The sequence below is a fragment of the Strix aluco genome, chromosome 14 (genome assembly GCF_031877795.1).
Source record: "Strix aluco isolate bStrAlu1 chromosome 14, bStrAlu1.hap1, whole genome shotgun sequence".
NCBI lineage: Eukaryota > Metazoa > Chordata > Aves > Strigiformes > Strigidae > Strix > Strix aluco.
In genome coordinates this window covers 7335134-7343542 of record NC_133944.1, presented here as the reverse complement: position 1 = coordinate 7343542, position 8409 = coordinate 7335134, and positions in this window count along the sequence as shown.

Here is an 8409-nt window from a genome sequence, read left to right as displayed (position 1 = left end):
GTCAGGTAATGCTATGCCAAGCATTCAATTGACAAATATTATATTTCATATTTACTCCAGTATGTCTACAGTAATTATGTTAGTGTGTGCTATGTGATTAGTGTAGCCAATAATGAGTTACCGTTGAACTGCTCTATAAATCTAACATGCTGTTAATCTAATTATCATCTTACATATTTAGCTGAGCAATCAGTCCAAGCTAGCTAAAGCAATGTGAAAAATACCCAGATTAAAAGCATGAAACAAACTGTGGCTAGTGTCTAATTAAGCAGGGAACAATATGGGGAAGTGCAAACAGGGATACTGAAGGTGAATTTATTTTAGGAAACCTGTCCAAGTTTGAGAAGGTATTGTTGCAGTTAATTTCACTGTAGTCTGCTGAAGACTGAGATATTTGTCTTGGTTCAAATATGTATTGTGTATTTATAATGTTACAATTTTAATTGATTAGAGAAATGAAGAGAAAACTACTTCTGTTCCTATTGCAATTAAATTTCATACATGCTACACCATTAGTTAAACCATTTCCTGTAAGAATACGGCTAATGCAAAGACTTAAGACTGTGTAGTCTGTAGTCTCTAGGCACGATTATGTTGGTACACTAGAGGAGAAACAGCTTCCTCTGTTCCAAGCACCTAGGTCAGAGGTTCACACATTATCTTCAAAGATGTTTACTCATGCCTAACTTTATCCTGGCTCTGGAGTTATTGACATTATCAACCCATTCTTATTGTTAATCATCATACGTATTACCTTCAACCACCTAGTATGTTCTTTTGCTGATTAAAACACAACATTTGCTGAGAATATTGCTTACTAAGAATCACTGTAACCATTTCTGAATATTATAAAAGATAGTTGAAAGACATTGCTAAGAAGCCCTTTGGCCACATAAATCCTACATTTCATAAAATCTGTTGTGTAAAGACAACTACGTGAATATTGTTTAGTCTTCAGTTCATGAAAACTTTGGTACTAACTCTATGCAAAGACCTCAGTGGAATTTCTCCAGTGCTTTAAAAGAAATTAAAATCTATCTGCTTAATCTCCTAGGCTGCATCCCACGTCTATAAAATGGAACATACATAACTAGTTCAAAGTGTTATCAGGCTCAAAATTTTACTAATACTGCTGCAGTACTTTGAGATCTTTCTAAAGATTTGGCAGGTGTGTTTAGTCTGGACAAGGGATCTTTCAAATGAGGTTTAATGTTTTTATTTATGTTTTCCTGAACTTATTCCTAATGAGTTTAACTGACATAGGACTACATTTTCATAGGTCATTTTGCTGGTATACCTGTTACAAAGAACATAAACTACTTCATGCATTTTCCCTAGCAAATTTAAAATAATCATATATGAATATCCTTTTTAAAAAAATATTTTTCAGGTGATTCTGTAAGGAAGCATTTATCTTGGGACTAGCCAAAAAAACCCATGGCAGTGAATGGACCTCATGGAGAATCCAGTTCAGGTCTTGGGATCAGCCCAGATTACACTGTGGAATCTTGGAATGCAGACAGAGCAAATGCAGATTTTGAGATAAGAGACAGGTAACAAAGAAAACAGCTTCAGCTTTCTTTTGTATACTCTACTATAGAGACAGTGTGATAAATGGGCTCATAGGGATTTTATAAACACATCAATCTTCCCAAACTATTGTCTGCACAGCACTATAATTTTTCCTACAATATTTTGCCAATATATGGCAATTAAGTAACATCCACTGGATCTCGCTGACATAGCAGGGACACCAGGAAACTTAATGTAGTCCTTACCCACCAGAAGACAAGCTTTTCTGCCTTTTTTCAAATTTTACATCCAGATTTTTCATTCTTCATTAGATGCCCTACTGAAACTCCATAGTTTAACTAGTGTTAAATTAAAACCATATGGTTTCTTAGGAAATAGAAACTGTATCTGCACACACACGTGTGTGTGTATGCAGCTGTTCAATAATGTTAATGACTGGAATCTAAGTCCATGAATACACTTCCAGTAAGAGTTAATAAAGAAACTGCTAATAGCACCTTACATGCGCAGTGTGTACCATACATCACTGTGCCTCAACCTGGATCACTGATGGTTTGCCAGACATCACAAGGTAGCTTGCAAAACGGTCTCTTTCCTTTTCAAAAAAATGGTCTCCTAAACTATCCTATGCACATGACCAAGCCATCAAGGCAAAATAAAAAGAGATATGTTAATGTGAATAATAAAATATAATAAATTAATATGAAACACATTGTGGCAGCGATGCACAAAATAGTCCATTTCTACAGGACTAGGCAGTCAGCATTTTTTTCAGGATAGTAGGTGGCCCTTTGTTTTTAGAAAGGTTGAGAAGTACTTTAAGCACATCAGAAAAGCTTTTATAGTTACAAGCAATTTATTGGTTGGCTGGTCCATGTAATAGCTGTTTATTAAGGCATACATTAAGCACTCTGTAACCTTTAACAGATTATTTATAAGTGTTAACTAATGAAAAACATCTTTTTGTTAGCATGCTGTCAGCGTTATTAATCTGTTCTCAATATCATGAAAGACGCATACCCCCAGTAGTCTCATTCAGCTTTCTTGGCAAATAGGAATAAGTAGGAGTGAATAAGCAAGGTTACATATGAAACATTGATTAGAAGGAAATGATTACCATATGAATTGGTTAATTCTACTGAAATATTAAGGGAAGGTGATAAGAATAGAATGTTCTGGAGACTCTGCCAGTTTCCTTTCCCATACATTGCCTTAGTAGTATTGCAGTGTTAATTCAGTCATTGAAAGAAAAGAGAAAAAGGCCATTGGTGAATAGGCAGGGAAATGTCAAGTCATACACAAGATGCAGATGTTCTTCATTATGCCCGGTACAAAAACTCTGAGAAAGGAGCTCATTAGTAGACCTGGGTGAATAATGGGTTGTCTGGTTTTGTGGTCAAACCAAAAAACCAGGAAGGGAAAAATGATCAAACTAAGCAGAAAATTTTGAGGTTTTTTTAAAATTTTATTTTCTTGGAGGGAAAAAGAAAGAGAAAGTGGATACAGGGAAGGGAGGTAGGGAGAAAGGAAGCAAAAAATATGAAAAGCTGAATAGGTAAAAAGTATAAAAATCTCTGATCAGCTTTGCCTGGTAGTGATTGTACAGGCTATTGTCCCCAAAACAGCTGATGAGAACAGATACTTTTCAGGACAGAACAAATAGGGTATGTCTACAGTGTCAAATCCTCTAAGACACATGTCCTGAGACAGCTAGATGTGAGTTCTGTTTTTGGAAGCTATGTAGTCAATAAGAATGGAGCTGACAACTGTCTGCCTCAGATGCTATAGGTGCACCTTTTGTCTTCAAATTCAATTCTGAGAAAGCGAGAGCACACCAACTGCCATAATCTGTGATTGTTTCTCAAGTCTTCCTCAGGTGCCATGTCAACCAGGTAGTATGAAATGGTGATTTTAATACTATCTTTTTGTCGTGATACAGTAAACATTGCTGGAAGTATCTTGGTAAGGTAAGAATCTCTGCTTCTCTTACTTGTACTTCTTCCCACCTTCTTGCTCAATAGTGGTGTGTTTACTACAGAGGCATCTCTGCTCCCCCTCTTGTGTCAGGAACTAGGATGGATCCTCACATTCTTCTGTAAGATCAAGATACAACTGAATTTTATTGAGGAAAAAGTTAAATAGTATGTCATCAAGCTCTGCTCCCAAAGGAATCACACTTGTTATTAGAAGCTAGTGAATAATGTGAAAAACATTCAGGAATATGATCTTTAGCTGAGAGGACTGAGATCTGCTTTTTAACACTGTCATATGCTACATTTGAGTATTCCAAACACTTGTTGAATATTTGTAGCAGAAGATCCCCATTAGAGGCTTGTGTCTGGCTTAGGGATACAAAAGTGTGTGTTTGAAGATTTTTATTAACATATTTTGAGGGTTTCATTTTACCACCTAAGATAGAGTAATTGTGAAGAGTTTTGTGAGTTTGATCAGAGATTTAAACTGCTGGATTCTCTCCAGCTAGAGAATAGAGGCTCCAGCATAGAAATGTTTCGTGCCAAGAAAAGCAATTTAAACATGAGTAATGAGGGCACATTGTTAACCATTACTCTTTAAAGATCTATTTTTCATTTTTAAAGGCTGCACAAGCACAGACTATTTTTGGAAGTAACTTTCCCTTTGGTCCCTCTGCAAAACCACAGAACATATATTCTCATTCAGCAAGGAAAGGTGAATACCTTAATTCAAACATCTTGTACAATAAAAGCTAGACTTTCAAGGGAACTCATGACCAGGTTTTTAAGAGTACATTCAGCCTGACGGCCCAAGGTTCAACAGCATTGAACACTCAATAACTTAAACCCTTTTGAAAATCCAGCTAGCTACTTGGTGCCAACATGAGATTTTAGCCATTTGAATTTTTTCCTCCAATAGGGACATACCATTCAGTGAAAGGCACTGTGTTTTCCAGGTCATTATGTAACATTTGAAATGAAATCCATTGTATCCATTAATTTGCACTTCCATAAATGCTTTTGTTCTCATTAGATCATCTTAACACTGTTAGTAGATTAAGCAACTGTGACTGCTTTTTTGTTACTGAATTACAGAATCAGTAGACGTCAGGAATGTAAATGAATGTACTGCTAGCCTTTTACTGCATTCAGACTGATTTTCAGGCAGAACAAAAATTGGCTGAAGGACCATAAACAGAAGATAATAGACCTCTGAGGAGAAGTACCCAGTGAAATGCCTCAGGGACATGCATTAAGCCTCATGCTATTTAATTTATTTTATTTAGATGACAAGGCTGACTCTGCAGGACACATTTTCAGCTCCGTGAGACTGTAGACCATTTAACTTCAAACAAAGAAACAGGACTAATGATTGACACAGAAATTTTACAAAAACAAGGTGTCACTAGCCTGTGCTGCCAGGCTTCTCTCTATCCCTTCAGTAAACATATAAGGAGCCCTCTTCTATTCTGTCTAAACCTGCTGGCCAGCCCTAAGAACTGTTTTGCCATGATTTTGTTGTTATAGGTGGCCCTCCACCATGATTTGCATAACACATTTTTTTGCGGAAGGTCATGTGCACTTTGAATGAAATCCAGATGAATTTAGATAGTTGGTCCCTTTCCCCTGCATTCGTGGATACTTTTCTAAGAGGTACAGTGTCACTCACGCCAAGCATATGGAGATCCTGAACTGGCTGATGAAGCATCTTTAAAATCAAGTTCTTATCAGACATCTTGAAATGCTGTTACAGGATTGTGAGTATCATGCACCGAGGAAGAATTCCCACAGTCTTACCAAGGAAATAAAGTTATTACCGCAAACCAGATGTGATGTGCTTCACTGGGATGACTGTTAGAGATTCAGAGAGAGAAGGAAACAAACGCAAGATTTTTAAACAGATAAACAAACAGTGTATGGTCATCCAAAGGTAACTGAGAGGGGGGTGTAGAAGGACTTATGATACTTTATGCAAATGTATTACACATTCCTTTAAAATATAAGCTGGATTCAAATCTCTCACAACTGAAAGGTCACTATGTCCATTAGCAATAGTTTAAGCAAAATCAGAATCAGCTCAAGATTTTTCAGAGTATTTCCAAAATAAGTTTACTGCAGTCCATACTGCACTAACTTCTCTGACGTATTAGTCCTGTTTTTTCTTGACATAATCCAGCAGCCAACCTATGAAGAGAGAAAAAAGTCCACTACAATATTTTCGCAAAATTGATCAGAAATAGTTTTTCTTTGTAGCAGGTCTCTTTTTTCCTGGCAGTTTGATGTGGATTAGAACGCTTTATTCAGCAGAGATAGTGTCTTTTCCATCTGATCTTCTTGATACTGTACCTAAATAGTACCTTTTCTTCCAGAGTGCTGTAAAGTGATTGCACATTGTCAGTGCTCAATACTTATTCTAACGAGTTGCTTTCATAAATAAGGCAGACCTGGTCACTAACCTACTACATCAAGGAAAGAAGCATGCAGTTACTTAGTTACAATGGATTATTGTGCTGAAATAATTTTTGGAGAGAACAATTTTTAGGAGAGAACAATTTTTCTAAGAAATGCTAGAGTTTAATCTAAACAACAACTATGTTTGAACTGTGTTCATTGCGCATGGACTACATCCATTGTTATGAGTGTGGAGAAGCTCATTAAACATGAGATTAATCAGGAGTGATAGCTAATTTGATTAAGAAAGGGCACCAGTGATTAATATTTATAAACAGATATAATGATTTTTCTATTTCTTTTAGTTATGCTTCATCTCTGCTTTCTCCTGAGTAATTATAGACAAGTCATCTGAATGTTTTTAAGTCTCTCAGAATGAAAACTTCATCTTTTTCATGTTTCTGGTCAAATATCAACTTTCATCTTCATTTTCAAATATAATAGTAATTCCCCTTCTTCTTCCATTGCCGGTAATGTTGCACATGCATAGTCTATCTTTCTCACTGTTGCCTCAGGTAGGAGCTGCATTAATAATGAAAAAATGAACCAGACGTTTTCCTATACCCTCCAGGTCTGATGCTGCAAACTTAGCTTTAGATGTGTGAGTAGTATCCCTGAACTCAGAGAGAGATTGTGAAATCAGGAGTGAATAAAAGTGTTCATCACATGGACGTATAAGAACTTTACCACTAATCTGTTCTTTCACTATTAATTTTATTTACCTCTCACTTTCTTTCCTGTGCAAAGCAATTAAAGCCAAATGTTTAAAGGAGTTTAGATAGCTGACTTCCACTTTTTTTTTTTTTTTTTACTGGCTTATCAGTGTCCAATTTTAAAGCCTGGAAGATGAATAATTACTTAGTAGATGTAAGTAAATACTTCTCTGTATGTTCAAATACAGGTTTTGTACCTAGGGAGGCTTGCCTATTGTTTGATCTGTTTAACCAGCTCATGAAGAACATTCCATCAATCTTTCAGTGCTCCAGGATGGCTATAGAATCCAGGCTGAATGAACTGACTTCGTGTCACACCCAGTGTAGAGGGGACTGGCTGAGATATGGTGTCCCACAGGAGGTTTACAACTGCCTCCAGTGAGGGGGTCAATGTTATTGCAGAATAAGTTGCCAGAATGATGAATTTTGACACTGCTAAGTCTGGAATTTCTCTTACAGGCTTTTATGCATGCTGATGTACATATAAAGATATGGAAAAAAAGAAACTTCTTGATCATGCAACATGCAAGAAAGGAAATGCTTTATTATCGCTGTGTTTGTCCCTGTAAGGGCCACTACTGGTGGAACCAGAGCACTTGAGGCTAAGCATACTGAAAGCTTAGAAAGAAACAAATAGCATGAAAAATTACTAGCGTATAAGGCAAAAACTTATAAGCTCTTGAAATAACATATACGTAGGCTGAAAGTTTGGCTGAACACTGCCTCATCTTTTGGATTATTTAACTTTTGCTTTTCTGGAGTGGGTGAAGTTTGCTCCTGGAGAGGGACAGAAAGTTCTTACCTGAATGATGAATAAAAAGATAAAATCTTGTCCTTTATAGCATTTATACCAAAACTGTTATATATCACTTCCTACCATTATTTTTTAAATTATCTTGAACAAGTTCAGTATTTCTATTAATAACATATTAGAATTTGCAGGTAAAGACATCTAATATGACCCCGCACATTAATTTTCACACTGTGCATGTTCTTAAAAAATGAATATTAAATTAAATATAAAAGGTAGACTTTACAATATTCAAATATCATAGACTGAATAATAGAATGGTTTGGGTTGGAAGAAGGGATTTTAAAGATCATCTAGTTCCAATGCCATGCCATGGGCAGGGACACCTTCCACTAGACCAGGTTGCTCAAAGCCCCGTCCAACCTGGCCTTGAACACTGCCAGGGAGGGGGCAGCCACAGCTTCTCTGGGCAACCTGTGCCAGTGTCTCACCACCCTCACAGTAAAGAATTTCTTCCTTATGTCTAATCTAAATCTACCCTCTTTCATTTTAAAACTGTTACCCCTCATCCTATTCCTACACCCCTGATAGAGAGTCCGTCCCCACCTTTCCTGTAGCCCCTTTAAGTACTGGGAGGCCACTCTAAGGTCTCCCTGGAGCCTTCTCTTCTCCAGGCTGAACACCCCCAACTCTCTCAGCCTGTCCTCACAGGGGAGGTGCTCCAGCCCCCTGATCATCTTCGTGGCCTCCTCTGGACCCGCTCGAGCAGGTCTGTGTCCTTCTTCTGTTGGTGTGCCCGGAGCTGGACACAGCATTGCAGGGGGGTCTCATGAGAGCAGAGTAGAGGGGCAGAATCCCCTCCCTCGACCTGCTGGCCACACTTCTCTTGATGCAGCCCAGGACAAGGTTGGCCTTCTGGGCCTAGCAGCCTATCAGAGGTTACTGATGCCACAAGCATTTCAAGGCACAATTGTATTCCACAGGTTTT